This window comes from Corvus moneduloides, chromosome 5, assembly GCF_009650955.1.
Source record: "Corvus moneduloides isolate bCorMon1 chromosome 5, bCorMon1.pri, whole genome shotgun sequence".
Lineage (NCBI taxonomy): Eukaryota > Metazoa > Chordata > Aves > Passeriformes > Corvidae > Corvus > Corvus moneduloides.
The window spans coordinates 25,090,834-25,109,782 of record NC_045480.1 but is presented as its reverse complement, the minus strand read 5'-3'; the positions used below and the strand labels follow the sequence as shown (position 1 = coordinate 25,109,782).

Genomic DNA, 18,949 nt, shown 5'->3' with positions numbered 1-18,949 from the left:
AACTTTACATTTGTTTTGTTTATTTCTTTGTTTGCATGAGGTGCTTAATATTGTCAGAACAATGCATTTTTTACCCAAATATTTTCTTTGATGTAGGTGACAGATTATTCCATCACTTATATACCTTCTGTTTTCAGCTGCCTGTTTTTGCTATGCCTGCTGTAATAAAATCATAATGTTGTCAGCCTAATTATTCCATATACCTTTTTCCATTTGCTCTAATTTTTAAATTAAAGCACACGAAAACTTTGCTTTTCTAGGATTTCGCGACACCTCATTTCTTGTCCTGAGAGCCAAATTCTCACTGTGAATAAGCTTATCTGCCAATAATGAATTGCCTGTCTTTCTGTCTTGACTGTTTTCTGGCTTAATTGCTGTGAGTCAGCAGTAGGAAATTAGAAACATGCTCCATAATGAATGGAAGCTGTTTATGAATATAGCCTTTTTCCAGTTCAGAGTCTTTGCAAGTATAAGCTAATTTTTATGCTTTATTTTATAGGACCATGCTTCCTTTCAATTTTTTTTTTTCATTTTCAGAACTTAATGGCTTGTCATATGTGAGAGGTCAAAACTAGGCAAGAGTTGTAATCTTTAAATAATCAACCAAATGATCTTATATTTTGAAGTCTCTAAGATTTGTAAACATGAGCTGTAATTCTGAAAATTCTGATTATTTTCAGGTCCAGCTTTTCCCAAGTGAAGTGTTCTTGTGCAGTTTTGGAAATGTTGCCTTGTTAGCCCATGTAGTCAGAGTGAGCTTCCCAGGCAAAGTTCCTATTCCAAAAATAATGAGAGCGATACATTTCTTTATATGGTGACACTGTTTTATATCACAAGGATTAAATGGATGACTCAGACGTGATCCTGAAGATTTATGCACACAGTAAACTTTAAGCATTGTAGTAAATTTAAGTTTGCACATAAGTCTTCCCAGGATTAAATCATAAAATTTAGGAGCTGATTGTCAAATATTTGCACTAAATAGTGACAAAAGTGTTCTACTTGGTAAACCATGTCTAATGATATACTACTCCTTGATTTTTTTCCCATCGTTAGGGCAAAGACAGTGTTATTACCTTGAAATCATCCTTTCTTCTTTTCTCTTTTTATACTTTGCCTTTACTTAATTTTTTGGATGTCAGAGTCGAAGCAATTAGAATTTATTTGGTGTGTTTTCACTCTAATTGAAGACCTGCAAGCTTTACATATTCAGAAAGACAATATGAACAGGTATTTATATTTAGATCAGATCTGAAGCTTGCAGGAAATGGTTCTTATCATGTGGTTATGCTAAGCATAGAAACAAGATTTTTAAAAAAAAATGGATGAGAAAATTGCACAATACTACACAATAAGCTGCATTTTGTTCAGCTTGGAGATTTTATTGTCTACAAGTAAAATGTGTAAATGTAGAAATGCCTCTTTTGGGATATTGTTGGGTAAGGATCCTTCTGATTTTTGAGCTATAAGGTCAATACAAGGGGTTTTCTGGCGGCTCCCTTTGCCTGATGGTTTCAGTCCTTTGTGTCACAGTTTTTCCATCTGTAAAGTAGCTGTTTCACCTGATAATTCAGAATTGAAGCTTTGTTTGTTGCTGTTGTTGTTATTACTATTATTACTATTATTATTTTTTAAAGTGGTTACTGGCTTTTGTAAATTAGAAATAAATGATTGACAAGTGTACCTTGGTAGCATGAAATGAAGACAACAAATCCTTTTCCGCTCTTCCTTTCAAGACTTTAAAGCCAATGTCAAGATTGTGGGCTTATCTTTTGTATTTAAATGTTTGGAATGAGTATTATTTGTTTAAAAATTCTTTGTCTCCCTAGAATAGCCATTAATTACAGTTCACCCTTGTGGACTTATGTCCCCTTATGTTTCACAAATGAAACAGAGCCAGAAAGTTCAGCTATTAAGTCCATCTGTTAAAATATATTAGAATAGCTAAATCATTTATGGAGACTGTATGGAGAATTGAAATATTCCATAATGTTTTCATAACCCACAATGGCCGAACCACCATGGAAGAACAGTAGTTATTAGGAAGTAGATACACCTTTAGGGAGAAACTCTTCCAGTTTACTAGAACAGATGAGGAGGCATGTGTTCAGTGATGTGTCTCATTCTGCAGAATTGGCAAACTCTGTCTTAAGTTGCAAGAAAAGTAGTAAAAATTCAGAGCTGTTTTTTGTTTCTGAAGAGTTATCAGGTTATTAACCTTTCTTAGTGCTACAGTTTTGTGGCTTTCAGCCTTCCCCCTGCTTTTTTGGCCATGTAGTGAGCTGTGAGTGATACCAGCTACTTGTCACCCACTGAAAACCTTGGTGAAATTATGCTAAGTTGCTTGAAAGCAACAAGAGGTAAAATTTAGCTGCAGGCATCCTTTTCTCTTTTATTTCTCTGTTGTCTCTTTTTGCTTCTGGCTCTCCCCACTAAGGGGGTGGAGAACCTACCTGTAGTTTAGTATTTATCCAAGACGCCAGCACTGGAAAGTTCAAGCAGCCTGCCCCAAGCTGAAACAGTAAAACCTGCTGTGAATTTTTAAAATTTTTATTGAACTGAAAAGTACTTGAAAAGCAACCATGTCCATAAGGCTTCTGCAACATAGGGGTTTCAGGAAGACCTGCATGCACGTGGAAACAGAATTGGATATAGAGAGAGAAGAGAATGGTATAAAGAAGAGTTCTTGGAAAGGAAATCTAAAGCTTAAAAAATGGCATTCCAGAAACCCTACTCAAAATCAAGGCCATTACACACAATCCTATAAAAGAGCACAGAGGAACTCAAGTTGTCACAAACTCCTGTGATGGGTGAAAAATGCAGAAAAACAATCAGGTTCTGAAGTCAAAATAGGACTTTTCCAAATTAATTAAAATTTTTTTTAATGTTCTGTTAATGTCACAGGATCAGCTCATTTTATTCCAGAAACAGATGTGAAAATAAACCAGAATCTCCAACTGACACAATGGTGATCCTCCCATTTTTACCAGGGTGAATGGAAGCCAGTCGCCTTCTCTTGGCAACTTTATTACCAGATTCAGCGCATTGTAAGGAGGTCTCGTAATATGTATCCTCTTACTCCAGCTGAGCTTCAGATCAGAGCATTTACTCTTTCACTGTTTGTCCTTGCCTATGACAAAATGTGTCCATCTGGTTCTCCTGCTCTTAATTGGTTCCTTTAACCTTCGGTTGCCTGCAAGTTCCACAAATTCAGCTTTTTATGGTGAACATGCAGAAGACCGAGACATTAAAAGAAAAAGCTGGTTTCATTTGCTAGCAATTAATATTAGGTTATTCATGCATGTAATAAATTGCTCTTTTTTTCTTTTTCTGACTAATTATAAAGGTCTATTTTAGCTTCAAAGTCTAGAGCATCTTCGTAGTCACTGGGTTCCATCCTCACAGGCAGTGTTCAGCAGTGCTGAAGGAATGGTCTCAGGGCTTGCCTTGAACCTCTTGGAAGAGTAAATCTTTACTAGAAAGAGATTGTATATTCAGTTCCATTTCTGTGTAGGTATGTTTCTAACTTGAGAAGTAGTCAGCATACATCAGAGCTGAGTGATGAATACATGAATGAGAAATATATTAGTTTGGAAAGTTTTGCAGCCACTAAAAAGAATAAAGTTCCATCTGCTGTCTGCAGATAGCAGGCCTTTGGGAGTTATTTCAGAATAAAATACTAACATAATGGACAACAAAAATACAGCGTGTGTATCTAATGTATCGTAAAGAAGCATCATTCACTTCTTTAGAAAAATTATAGCAAAAGGAAATGGCTTTATTATAAAACTTAATAATAACAGTAAGTGTAGTAAGATTAAATGGGATATAAGATTTTTCATTTTTATTAATGAAATGTTTGGCTTGTGTTGAGGAGCTCTGCAGTAAGGTTGCTGTCATTGGGACATGATATAATAGGCATTACTGGCTGGTACTATTACATATAGTTTTTTAAATTTTGTTGTAATGTGCAAGTTTTCAGCCTGGTGGTTGCTGCTAACTTTGCATCTTACAAATGGAACAGAAATCTGTTTCAATATAATGATTCATGTATAGGAAAATGTATGTTCTTTTTACAGTCTTTCTCTGATGCATACTTGTAATTCAAGATCTGTGGAAATACTGCGAAGAACTTGTAACAACCCTTATTGAAAAGGGTGATTTTTGTAGCCATTTTAGATAGTCAAGGTATCCTACATACTAAGCTAAGGGTTCTCCTTAACAGAAATTCCCAATCTTATGGCAAGTTACAGTACAGGTAAAATTAAATTAAAAAATTGAATCTCAATTACAATAAAAAAGAGTTACCTGTAAAATCATGTACTTCTTTCCTTGGTCATCACTTTTTTAGAATGCACTGCAAATTTTTTTTACAAGAGACTGCAAACAATCCTGTGTGCACGTACTTTCATGTCTTTTTAATTCAGCAGGTGTTTCCGCATGGATGTGGAGATGAGGAGGAACCAAGAAAAAGCTGATTTTGCAGTTTACTTTTCAGCATGGCCCACAGTCATTTTGTCTTTCTTCACATAGTGAGTTCACTTGTTTTTTTAGGTTGTAGTGAATTTGTAGTGTCTTGTATTCAGAATACTTTACTGTACAATTTCAGGGGAACAGAAAAATTGTAGAAAATCACCATTTCTGGGAAGGGAAGAAGGGAAAAGGTGGGAAAAATCCTACAGGAATGCTCAAATACTGGGATACAGCAGATGATTGAGACACTGTTCACTGAAGGTTGCACACAGGGAGCAGACAATTATCATAGTATCTTCAGAGTCTTGTGTTACAGTACAAAGCTTGTACATTAATTGGGATCACTAAATCTGCAGCCCAGATCCATGGTTGGACATTATCTCCAGTAGATGATATGACACATAAGGCATTTGTTACCTGAGCACTCATGTCTAGCACTGACATGAGCACTTTCTTTTCTGCTATGGATGTCTAGATGTCTTGTTAGCATCCTGAAATCCAGAAGATTGAACTGATTGAATTAAACGTGGATAGGTCAGTCAAAATATATGAATGATTATGCTTTTTAAACCAGTTTTGGTAGGAAACCAAATAGTTTTATTTGAAATTAATTGGAACAATGGTATTTGCTTGTTATATAACACACTATAAAACACACTCATACCTACTCTGGAACCTTGTAAACAAAATCTACTGATAAATGAATTACTGGGAAGTTACAGGTGCTCAGTAGCAGTATAACTGAGGCCAGAGAGCGGTCATTTTTTAAAAGATTGGGTATAATAATCTGTTAGTTTATCAGAGTAATAGAGTGTTGTCTTTGTAGCAGGAACTATTTCCACTTCACTGTTTACAGGACTCTCAGAAGAGTATGGCCTGAACTCTGGGGTTCAGAGCCATTACTCTTCGGTGCTGTAGTGGCATATTATCAGTTTAAGGCTGTTTTAGTGGCCATACAGGCATCATGCCTTCACAGCTGACAGAGTACCAGTCTAACACCACATCTGTACTTCTAACCTCAGGAGTGCTGAGGGCTTTCCTATACCTCATTAGCTGTGAATAATTTAAAGTTGCTGACAGCTATCATAATTTAGAGGGATGAACCCCATTCACACCAAAGCAAACACTGGGAGAGTTCATGGAAACCTTTGCAGATGCTCTGTAAAAGTTTAATTGAATTTCATGTATAGAATGAGAGACAAAATTTTATATTTGGTATTAGCTTCATGTCATTCTGTTGTAATTATGCAAAAGCTCTTTTGTATCAAAACATCGTTAAACTTTTAATCAGATGTAATAAGGTGTTCAAAACAAATCATGCTAGGCATGGAAGATGTTTCATCTGTATGGAAAAAAAGATCTGTAGAGAAAGCTTGATTGGATGGGAGAACATTGTACATAGTTACAAGTTGCTTGCGTGAAATTTTTTAAGTCAGACTATATTTTGTTCTGCATCTCTGTGAATTCTGCATGAGAGCTCACGGGAGGCTTTTTGATTATAGAGTTTTCCTGTGGCAGAAGCAGCTCAGAAGCATTTTGTTTCGAGCAGTGCTGGCCTGTTGGGCAAACACACTGATGATGTATCTGAGCACAGCGTCTCCTGAGACTTGGCAGTGTGCTTGTATCTGCTTCCCAGCATCTGTGGGCCCAGGGTGGATGATGAGTTTATTATGATTTAGTGAGATGGGAAAAAGGAAATACAGAAAGAATGTAATAAGAAGAAATATAAATACGTACGAGAACCTCCTTATCTTTTACTTTTTTGCCTTCGTAGCTTCAAGTCACAGTATTTGATAACCTGCTGTGACATACACCATGGATTGGAGAAATGTTGAGCTGCTACAGAAAAGGAGACATATGCCAAGGGACATGTAAACACCTAGGCAGAGAAGGAAGCATTCGGCTGAAGGAAGTATTCAGAAGGAAGTATTCATTGTCTGCTGCAATGATTGCTTTTAATGGAATGTAAAACTAGTATTTCTTTATCCTGAAAAACAAAAAATAAGCCTGACTTTTAGGGACAAAGTGCACACAAAATATTTCATTTAAATGTCATTCAATTAAGTATGTTGATAGCAGAATTGCACATTAGCATCATAGTTTTAATTCCTCAGGTGCAATTAAGGGAAATTCATCTGCTCTGTATTTGACGGCAAGACAAATAAAACAACTTCGCTTTTAATAATTGATTTGGTATTGTTAAGGAAACGTTTTTCCCCATGTTTTGATCTCCAATGTATTAGAAGATAAAGAGAATATAAATACAAAACAACTGTTCTTAACAGGCAGAAAGGGAAAGAGAAGCCAGTTGGGCAGTCCCGTTCACCACTGTATCACAATGGATTTAGTCCATGGAAGTAGGAGTTTTCCTGGTCATAGCCACATAGCAGTTACTCAGATTTAGAGATCCTTCACTAGAACTCTCTTTTAAGAATGCATTGCAGCTTTTCAGTTCATTATCTTCTTCATTCAACAATGGTGCTATGTATTTTTAATGGTACAGTATCAACCCATGTTGATCCAACTGACATGTGGAAATCCATCCAACTGACAGTGGAAATCTGTCTGGCACTGCACTGTGAATGCAAACGCACCAAAGCAATGTGGCCAGGGACTCAGCTGAAGGAAATTACTAAAATCACTGCCTATTCTTGAAAAAGAAGTGCACAGAATATGAAAGGGCAGCATTAACCTTTTTTGTAGTTCTTAGTAAATGAGAAGTGATTAAAAGGTGCTACATAGGTACCCTTGGGATGCACGGGGAATAGTTATGTGGTTAGAGATATAAGTAAATTTTAAAACACCACCATAAATTAAAACTTTACTGTTGTGATTTTTGTGTCAAAATATTCTTTATCTATGATTACACTGAAGATTTTCAGTCACATGAAAATTCCTGGGACTTAAGAATATTTTTTAGAATATTTGTTGTTTAAAATTCATATAAAAATAACATTACTTGTATCTGTTATTCACTATGCAAGGTCTATAGAGGGGAATATGCACATCTTAAACCTTAATTTCAGGGTGCGTTTTGGTAGGTACTTCTTGAAAACCATTCTCTGCTTTCTGCTCCTTTATTTCATTATTGAAAAATAATTTCAAGAATTATGCCAAAAATAAGGAGCAAAAACAGTCCAGGCAGGCTGTTCTTGATTTTTTCCAGCAGAAGTTTATCCAGCTAAACTGTCTGAATCATGAAAGAAATGAACACGTTTGGAAAACATGCACCTGCAAATGGTTCATTGTTTCCAAAGAGGCTTACCTGCATTTGTAATGCATGTCTTTTCTAATGAGTATTTAGCTCTGTGGTTTCAGCCACCCGAAGTGTCAGGCTGCTCTGCCCATGACAATAAAAGCACAAGGTAGTATTTTTCCCTTGTCTCAGCCAGATGTGGCTGTGTTCATTCCCAACACAGGGTGTATGAACACATTTAGTTTGTTCGTTGTATGATTCAACCTACTATTGTTCTGAGGGCCTAAAGGAGATAATTTTGTAATCAGCTTATTATGCATTATTTTTTTCTCCATAGTACAATCTTCATTCATTCTTCCTTAACGTTTTTCCATAGCTGACAGATGCTATGTGATTGTGAGATTAATTAATAAAAACATTACCCTAAAATAGCATCCCAAAGTGCCTTGCTCTCCCTTTCCTGGCTGTATTACACTTCACTTTATTTTCTCCTCCTCTTTAAATTCTTTCTATTCATTGTAAAAATTCATATAATCAAATTATTTTTGACATATGAAGATGATACAAATGCAAGAGTCCATTCAAAAGTAAATGAACATACATTGTTGCCTTTCTTAGAAAGGTTTGAATATTTTTGGGTTTTCACTCTAGTCCTGTATCAGGAGAAAAGCTGCCTATTACCAGCATCAGTAAATTTTTGATGAATCTTTTGTGTAGGCAGTCCCAGAACCTCTGTCCTAAAAATGCCAAACCTGTTTTTACTGGTTGCTGTGGGAGGGTTTTTTTGTCAATCTGAGCTGTCTCATTTGCCTTGAGGGTAAATACTATGCTAATATTTAGAAGTGGTGAATTCCCCTTTATTTCAGTTAGTCAAAACCCAAACAATTGCCTCTTTCTTCATCTTCCAAATTTCCTTTCCCTGTTTTAGTGTACCTGGGAATTTATTTTTCTCTCTGATTCCTTTACAGAGAAACCAGCTAAAGGGGAAGGTCAGGCATATTTACACTTGACTGTTACAAGAAACAGTATTTTAACAAACCAAGCGTACCGGTTTACTTCCCTTTTTTTCTTTAGATGCCTTCGGAAAAATCCATGTCCTTTCAGTGACCTCAGAAAGGCACAGTGTGCAGATAATATGCACCTTAAGGAACATCTGTTGAAAGAGATCAGAAAATTCACTTCCTTCTGCCTTCCCAAGTATTTTCCGAGCAGTCCAGAAACTTCTCTCAGGGCAAAAATGCAGAAAGAACAGCTGTGTTATTCAGTGTCAGAGCTGCTGTTCTTCCCAGGTGGGTGCCCAAGAGAATCTAGGAGGATTTATTCCCTTCTGCAGCTCTATGCAGCTAGGCACCATCTGACCCATAACTGCTTTTTGAAACATATATCTAATGCAAATTTCTAAGCTGCCACATTTTTATTTGAAATGTTCATGTGTGTCTCCTGAAAGATTTGAAAGCAACAGGCAATACAAGTCTGCACTAAAAGAAAAGAAAAATCTAGAAGCATTAAAATGGTGTCATCATCAATGCATCTTTCCCCCACTAATTTTCTGATGACTTGTAATGACTAGCAGGTCAGTCAGGCAGACTTGGCCCCCGATTGTTCACAGTTCTTAGAAAAGGAGGAATCTTTCTTACCTATATATATAAAATTATTCACTTGATAAATAATTTCTTGAATGCACTTTCCATTTTATCTCACCATAGATAATAGTCATATTTTCTGCTTCAGAAGTAGGGAGAAGGTTGTAGAATTGAACAGAGGAGAGAGACCTTGCCAGATTAAAAATGTAGAATACACCCAATAGGTGGCTACGGTTTTAAAAATTAGTGGAGTTACAGGTATTTATTATTTAAATAAATACTGTAAACAGCATGACAAAGCTGTTTCTTAAGTAGGCATCAGTATGGTAGCATCACTATAGCTGCAAATAATTTTATCCTGTCATCTTAACTTCCTGGCATTTCACATGCTCCCAATCCTCTCCAAATACCTATTTGTTAATCCATTCAAGAAGAACAGGGAAACTTCGTTACTTTACAGCATTTTAGAAGGGCTGACAAAACATAAATTCATAAAAATCATAAAGATTGCTCTGAGGTGAGCTTTCCTAGGGGTTTGTGACAAATATTGGCAGGGACAAAACGTGACTATGGATAACTATATAATTCACAGGTTCCAAAAATAGCTTTATGTGAAGAATTACTATAGCTTAAAGGTTTCTTTTTTGTCTCTACTTTATGAGTTTCTACCCTATTAGGAATTGTAGTTTGCATAAACAGAGTAATCATAGCTACTTTCTTCTATTATATCATTGGCATATTAAAAGTCCATGAACATCCAATCAATCTCAGACATTATGACATTGAAATCTAACTTTCCAAAATTTGGGAGGTTACATAATTACACATCAATTTCTAGTGGGTATGAGGTATTTATTGGCAGTTTTATTTATGGAAAGAGAATAGTTTCAGAGATTCTTTTGACAGTACTTGTTTTGTAAAGAATTTTCTAAGTAGATAACAGAAAAGGATATTAGTAGATTTAAATCAAGCAAATTGTAGGCAAAAGCATCCCTTGCAGACTTGATGTGTGATCATGTTTCTGAAGATTTCCTTCCTGACTAATATTGTACCATACATTTTTGACTCTTCTCTTGAACAAAGATTTCTGTAAGAGCTACAGAAGAGATAATCTTTTGTTATTTAAATTCAAGTAGTTGTTCCTTGAATAGATTCTGAATTTTCTACAAGTTCAGGTCTCTGAAGTGGCATAAAATAGTAATTTTTGTAGCTCTGCTGTTAGGTTCCTTCCTGTCCCATAAGACTATGAATGTTTCTTCCATTTTTATTTTTAAATCAATAGGACAGTCAGAACAGTGGTTTATAATTGATGCTTCTGTCCTGAAGACTTCACTCTATCCAAAATCAGGACTGGTATTTTAATATTTAAAAAAACTCTCCAACAAACTGATTGATCAAAATGGCAGAACTAAGGTTTAAATATAACTACACCAGAAATACCAATACTGTAAACAAATACATTTAAATGCCTGTCATGGTAATTTCGAAACCAAGTTCAAACTTAAAATGTAATTGAAGTTGCATCTTTTGGCTATATATTAATTTTTAAATTAGTTTTAAATGACTTTTCTTATTATTACAATGTTTATTCCTAAGAATTATTTTCATGAAAAAAAAAGTTTAAGCTTATATATTACTGTTTAAATCTTTTAATACTTTTCCTATATATACGAGGTGAAAGAATTTTTTTTTTTAATTCTTATTTATGTTGCTAGATATGTAATATGGTTCAGGCATGACGTTTTACTCATCTGATAGAACATAAGATTTACATTTCATTAAAATATTATTCATAAGCAAATTGACTGAATCCCTTATTGGCCTTCCCTTTAATTTTGAGATTTCAGAAGCTTTAAGAGTTGCAGCTCATTCTTATCTTTCAAGGTCAGATGTATCTGACCTTTATTCTGTTTCACATCACTTTTAATTCTTTGATTCAAAGAATCCCTTATAGTAAAATACTGCTTTAACTTTTACATCCCATCAGTCAAAGGTAATATCTGCGAACTATATTGATAAGAAAGCAAGGTCATTCCACAAAATTAATTTGTTCATGTTCATATTGTTAATATGTTAAGATGCTCCAGTGCAGTGCTTCTATATTCTGCTTATGCAGAATGAAGTGGGGTTTGAAATAACTGTGTCCTGAAATAACCTGAGATCTAAGAGTTGCTTTATCATACTTTATGTTGCTAAGACAGTCCAACATCAGATTACTGATGTTATTTTTACAAATTACTACCCACAGTTAAATTCCTTGATTTTTTTCTAGAGCATGATGAGTTCTGACACAGTATTTTGATAAATCCTCATTTGAAAACTATGATTTACTGCATTACAGCAAAGCCCATTCCAAAGTCTTCCATTTCCTCTGTAGCTTTTGACGAGAACCAAATCGTCCAATTTTGTGTAAGTATTTGCTCTTCTACGTTTCCTTGTTAGCAGTAAAAAAGTGGGTAATACAGAGTGAATAAAAGAAATTGGGATGCATTAATTTCACTGCAGGTACCACTTCTGCTGTTGTCTGTTGCACTAACTTTGAGTGAATCTGCACTTACTTGTACCTCTGATAAGCCTTTATTCTTAGCAACTCCTTGTTATTCCTAGTGGTTAGCATTAGTTCAGTTCTCATTCTGCATTACAATTTTTTTCCATGCACAGAGCAAAATTTTGGTTCCAGGTTAGAAAAAAAAGTATCTTTTCAAACTCCTCTCCTCTGACTGTGTATCTCTAACCACTCATTCAAAGCATTCTAGCAGGACAATCACATCATTATTGTTATTGTCTTTTGATGAAATACAAAACCAGTACTCATTTCCCTATGGCTGCTTGCTCTTCCTCAGGCATCCTCAATCTGTCACAGCTATGTGTTACTGAGAAGGGGAAGTGGAAAACCAGTCTGCTGCAGGGCATTGAGCCTAAAATCCAGCAGATAAAGTCTTCTAGGGTGCTAAAATAAAACATAGTCCAATTCAGTATTTAGTTATTGTGACAGGTATTTAGTTCAGCCTCGTTCAGTTTTGTGCATGACAAGAGGCAGTCTTACTTGGGTCTTGAGTCTGAACTCAGAATAGTGACCTTAGGAATATTCAGTTGCCAGAGAGAATTTTTGGGGTGAAGCTTTGGGTGGAAATACTTCTACTCTGCTCAAGTCCCATTCTAGATGTCCATTTTCATGGGATAGAAAAACTCCTGAAGCCAGTCCAGCTCAATCATTGTGCATGTATAAACACACATTAAAACATTCTATTTGCAAGTGAGAAACAAGTATAAACAATTGGCAGCTCACTGGAAACATGGAAATGGCAAACAGCAGAACCAGGTGTATTAGGGATTTCTGAGAGTGGTCATTGGGATTGTCCTGCAAACCTACACATCTGAATGTATTTCTAGAATATAGAGCAGCAGTGTCATCAGGTTTGTTCCTGAACATCCTGAAGGTGTACCTTGGTATTGCTATTTCTGCAGGTGAGATTGGATCCCTCCTAACTTCTTGCAGAAGCTAACTTGCTGTGGTAGATGAAGTTTGTCTAGGTAGTGGCCATTTGTGATGGTAGCCCAAATGAATCTGATTATGGGCTGCCTTCTCAACATGCCCTTACCATACTGTCTGTTTCTAGAGATTGTTGATTCTAGTATCCATTTAGCTACACATCAAATCAGGAGTGGGAAAGGATTAACTCTGGAAAGCCATTTCAGTTCACATGTAACCTTATTTCAGCAGCAGCGCTTTTGGGACCTAGCCCTTGCAGACATAGGTTTAAAAATTACTCAAGGGAAAGCCATGGAATTGTTTATAAAACAGATATCTGCAAATCATCTGCTTTGTTTTAGGAGCAGAGTTGCTGATTTTTTTTAATTCTTTGAAATTCAGCCTGATGGTTCCTGGAATTACTTGCAAATGAATTCCACTGTGGTTTAGTATCATCAGTGGGAAGAAGAGTGTGAAGCTGAGCAAATCTCTTGCCATCTGGAATGTAACCCAAGCACCTGATAGTTCCATTCTGAGTCCCCTCAGGAAGCTTACAATTATATAAAATGTTTAATCAAAGCTGTTATGCCAAGTATAACTGCAAAGCTGACATCAACATAGGAAAAGAAAAGTTAAATGGCTCCATATGAGCTGTTCTTTTCACTAGAATTTTTAAAAGACAGGAAGAAAAGATAATGCCAACATAGCTTCCTTTATCTGTGAGTTACCAAAACCGCCCTTTTCGTAAATAGTATCCTTTGACTCTACAATGTTATTGTCACTTTTTTTAATTACAGAATTAATGACAGTAGATACACGGCTTTGTGTCATAAAAACTGAATGTTTTTTCAGTTGCTTAAGACATGCTAATTTCTCTATTCTAGCAGTTAATCAGGCAAAGGTGCCTTAAACCCAACTGGCTTAATGTGCATATTTTGATTTTTTATTTCAATTCTTTAACAGAAAAGATTGACTCATTAGAAGCAGTGATTAAAAAATGAACACATCTGATGAGCAATCTTCATGTAATCTGTATTTTAATAGAAAAGTGATGCTCGGGTATTAGAAATATTGTATCAGATTTGGGAGATGAGAAAAAATCCGATTTGATAAAAAAGTTCTAGGTAAAACATACTTTAAAAGTATTTTGTAAAATTTTTTTTTTAAATTTTTGTCCGTGTAAGGTGAATTTGCATTTATAAAACTGTTGGAATGTAGGTCTCGGGAACATCATTTTTTTCATAACAACAAGTGGTATTTTCAATAAACTTGGTTGGAAAATTGTTTGCATAAACAGCCTTTCAATAAAGCTCAGTTTGAAAATTACTCATTCAAAAGAATAAACTAAAAAATATTTTTGAACTTCACTTTTTTTTCAAAAATAAGAAGTAATTGTAGATTTCCAAAGCAAAATATAAATTAGTGAAGAAAAATACCACCATAAGAGATTTTGGGGCTTATTGTTCTTTATGAAATGGAATTTTATGAAACATTTAACTTCACAACATATTAGCTACTTCAGGATATTTAAAAAATACTACTGCTTAAAATGCTTCAAGAAAAATCTGAATCTTTTAAATACTTGCTGAAATAATTGTGAAATATAGTATATGTTTTCTGCATTTTCCTTATTTTTGTGTTTGCAATGTATGTCACAAAATCTTATGGTGTTGAAGACTTGATCCACCAGAGCAAGACTGAAAGTGCTGAAAAGCTTTAATGTTCAGTAATATAGATAAATTTCAGCTAGGCTAGTCAAAGAACTTATTATTTATATAGCTGTTAATTGCCTTTATGCAAATTTAAAATAGTGATAAATATTCTGTCAAATGGTGGTGTTGTGTTATCAGCTGAGGCTTTGGCTGCTGTATTACCTCAAGTAATTGTTAAAATATGGATATGAGAAATTCCAATTCAGGATAATGAAGCTTCTCTGGTACTTTTTTGCACTGTAACATTGGCATTGGCAATGGTTTTAAAAATGTGAGAATGGACTATAGATCTCATGTTCTCAAAGTCACTAAAGAAGCTACAGATTCCTTAAAGCTAAAGCTTTATTATGCTAACAAAGTTAATAGACCATTTTGACTGTTTGAAGAATATCAGGACATGCTTAAAGGACCTAGTTAGAGATAAATTCATCATCCCACAGGTCCCACAGATAAAGAGCAGATTCAAATACCTCTGTACCATCTGACAGTTCTACAGATACAGTTCTTGTTGCCTGAAGGCATCCAGCTTGGCCTTTATAAGTGTACAGTGTTCACTGAATGCTGTAAGGTTGGCAGGAACCTCCCAAGGTCATAGAGTTCAACCTGCTGCCTGAAGCAGGACAGTCGCTGACCTCACAGGAGGTCAGCCAGCTTTGTTTAGCTGTCTTGAACACTGTAAAGGAAATTGCTTCACAGCTTCTCTGAGCGGTGTGTGCGGTGTAAATATTTCTCCCAATGTCCAGCCTGAATCTCCCAACGTGTTGCTGTGAGATTACATCATGTTATTATGTTATCTGTCTCTATCAAGGAAGAGTTTAGTTCCATCACATGGAAACCTAACCACCAACTCACTCTGGGGTTAATTAATCTCTACAGGTGTTGGACGAGATGGCAGGTATTGCTAAAATCCTTTCTCTCCACTAACTAACAGTAAAGGCATAGCACCATGACTGACTTTTACAATTTCTCATAGGAAGGCAGGGAAAGAATCCATACAGAATGAGGAGGAGATGCAGTAGTGACTCAGTGACTCTGGTTTGTGGAATGTCCTTTTTTTTTTGTATCAGGAAAGCTTCGCTTGTCCTGGGCAGCAAGGAAATCTTCACCTTTGTCGAGAGGCACTTTGGTTCAAGGGGGAAGGAGCTTGGCTAGATCCCCACCATGTGGTGGGTGAGGTGTACCATCTCAGCTAATTTTGAACAGGAGGTTGACTTGAAATTTTCTAATCCTCTGCAGCTCCCTGGGTAATTACATTGGCCTAATTAGAGGTATACCAGATCTTCAGTTACCACTACGTCTTTTTACCTACCCCCATTTCTTTAATAAGGAGGCTGAAATTGCTGTTAAGCTAGTGTAATAGCAGGCTTATCCTGCTGCTTTAAGGGTTACTTGTATTTCAGTCAGTGTGAACTCTGAAGACAAATGAACAACTTTCAGAGCACCTGAAGAAAGTACATTAGGTACATCTGTGCTAAAAAGGAAAAGGGCTGCATTAACAGTCTTTCAAAGAAGCCTATACACACTGAAGGTATGTAAGCACTCACCTTCATGAAGCTATATTTGAGAGGTACCAGTATTAATAGAAGCTTTTAACTGCTAAGAATTTGAAACATTAAACTAGTTAGTCAGAAAAAACAGAACAAAACAAAAAATCAGTGTGAAAGCTTGTGCAGGAAAAGTGAAATATCTCAAAAAACTTGAGTGGTGCTCTCTGTTATTTTCTTAAATGTAAAGCACCTGATTGCCATGCCAGTAAACATCTATTAAATTATGCAGAGAGTAAATGCTATTATTTCTCCCTTTCAAGTCTCTATGCCCTTTCAAAAAGCCTCCAAAGACTTGTGAAGTGACCCATTCATCTTAATGAGATACTGCCAGGCAATGAGAGCATTTCAGGGATGTGGATACAGATAGAAACCATCCCTGGGATGTCTCATTGCTTCATTTCAGTGGGTCTTCTCATTTTCCCTACTTTAATTTCATCTCTTATGAAGCTTGCTGGTAATTAGAGCATAAAGCTTTATATTTAGATAAACAATTTTGCAGTAACACATTATTTCTTCTGCTTTTTTAATCTTTTATAAGACTTCTCTATGTGCATGCATTGGAGACAGGAAAAAGAATTTGATTTATTTACCATTAAAAAATCAAATAAAACACCTGAGACAATGTTCCTCAGTATTGCACAAAAAATCCTGAGAAGATTAGTGGGAAATTCAGACTTTGAGCTACTCCCTTCTCAGTTGCATGGTATCTTTATACATCTTTTTGCTGACATTTACACAAGACTATGTGAGCTGTGTAAGATCATCTAAATGTTTTCATTAGAAAGAAAACTTCAATCACTAAAAGCACCTCAACTTACGACTGAAGTATGTTTGCAGGCTGCCCTATCTTATTTACTAAGTGTTATGGTTCTTCAAGTTTCTGTCTTTCCTTTCTCTTTTGTTTTATGCTGTTAATAACTATTTAATTGCCTAATTGGCAATTATTTTTTATTTGTAAAGTACTAGAAATATGCTAGGCAATCACTAAAGTGATTTTACATCTGTCTCTAACTGCTTTCATTTCCAGTGCCCTTTCTTTTAACTATGATTTTAATCTTTCTCATTTAGCTCTACCACCTGCAATTGATTCCTTGAATTCTATTCAATTTACTTCCATAGCCTTGTCATATTCATTGACGGTCCTTTGTATAAAACATGCTGTCATTTAAATTATGAATGCGTCTATTGCTTCTTTGTAGCACTTTTCTGAGTTTTACAGGGTACACCTTCAGGTAAAATAAGTTTGACCTTGTTTCATGTGATCAAAGAGCAAGCAAGACTTTAACTGGAATTAAGATCAGCTTCATCTCTAGTGCTGCCAACAGCAAGGTTACACTGTCTGGATTGTTCCTTACAAAATAAGGTCAAAGAAGTCAGCTTCTGAGCCCAACATTGAAACCTCCTATTTTCTAAAGAGCAGAGGTGATCGTAGCAATTATAAATAATTATTTGGTTTTTTATATATGTTTAAGGAAATAATATCAAACAAACTAAACATCTCTGCCAGGCATTCATTTTCACCTAATCCCACTGATTGATGGTGGCAGGAGTTGAATCAGCTTTTTTAGACATGCTGGATTCAGTCCTGCAAAGACCCGTAACTGAGGTCATAGATCAGTTCAGGTTTTTAAGCACTTAAACCCTCTCATTATCTAAATTGGTCATGTACCTATTTGATTCATGATTAGCACACCACAGCCATTTGTTTCAAGAGATGCAGGGACTTGATACAGCAGTTCCTAGCTAAGCAAGCAGTTGTTAATTGCTATTCACTTTATTTGGTTAGTATAACAGGACTTGTAAATTTGGGTTTATTTATGAGGATTTTGCTGTCATGAACTTCAGACCCTGATAAGAGCTTGAATCCATCTAAAACTTCCTTGGAAGTTTTTGGAAATCCAGAGCCATATGGTATGGATTAAAAACCTTGAAAATCTTTAGACCATGATTTTCAAGCAATATATAGCTTTCTTTAAAAAAATTACAGTTCTATTCCATTATATTAAGGATCAATTACCTCTGCCAAGCTTGTTCCAAGCTGGACATAGAAAACAGTGGTCCTGTTTTATCTTTTGTCTCCATCCATTGTGTACATTTGTCAGGGAAAATCCCAAATTTCTGAGAATGCATCATGAAATAGTTTGCAATTTTAATATGACATCACCAAATGGAAGAGGTTAAAAAGAAATTATATAGGAAATCTTACCAAAAAGGAAATGCAGTTTTAACAAAGGCTATCAGAGGTGGGGCTTTTTAAATACAAATAAGTATTGTTAGACCTCATATTGCAGAGAAAATATTTTAAGTATTCTCCCACTTTAGAATACAAATATTTGAAAATACGTTACAGCCTACACTGAACACTGTGTAAAGAAAAACATCAGAAATAGTTAACACGTTAAAAATATAACTCTTTAGTCCAAAAACTAAAGAAACTCTGGGGTTTTTTTCTATTTTAAGGATTAAGAGATTTTTCATTGCATGGAAAAATCTTATTTCAGGCCTTCTGCCCCTATTGCTTTTTTGGGTTTGATTTGGCATTAGACTAGTATCTGCTCCTGTAATTAGGATTTGAAAATCTACTGGTTCCAGTAGATAAAGATAGAATTTTTCTGAAAATGACACTATTTTTTCAAGGGTGCTCATAAATCTTATAAAATTAAGAGAAGAATATTAAGACTTTAGTGAAATAAAGCATATGAAGAATTTAGGGTTAGCCTCTTGGTCTCCGTCTATAGCTTTTGCTGCTGTTCAGTTGGACTTTTTCTTAACCTTCTATGAAGAAATACTCACATAACTGCTCTGACAGAAAAATCTTTACCACTGTGTATTTTGGTTTTGAAAATTGTACAGGTAGAGGTGCTGATTTTCAGAAGCTGTTCAAAGGCAGATGGTGGCGACTCTGGGCTACTTGAGGTGAGTAGGAGCTTGAGGCCCCTGCAAGATGCATTAAAGCACCTCTAGTC

At 35.5% G+C, this 18,949-nt stretch overlaps 1 protein-coding gene across 3 annotated transcripts in view; it reads left to right on the top strand.

The window, feature by feature from the left end:
* Nucleotides 1–18,949, top strand: part of KCTD8 (potassium channel tetramerization domain containing 8) — a 153,988-nt gene that overhangs the window by 40,850 nt on the left and 94,189 nt on the right. The window contains exons 2-3 of one of the 3 annotated variants that reach the window (XR_004240318.1): nt 4,428–4,532; nt 6,248–10,819. The exons of the other annotated variants lie outside the window; for them this stretch is intronic. The gene's annotated coding sequence lies outside the window, so the exon portion shown is untranslated. Of the gene's footprint in view, nt 1–4,427; nt 4,533–6,247; nt 10,820–18,949 lie in introns of those variants that run through there. 3 annotated transcript variants of the gene reach the window in all.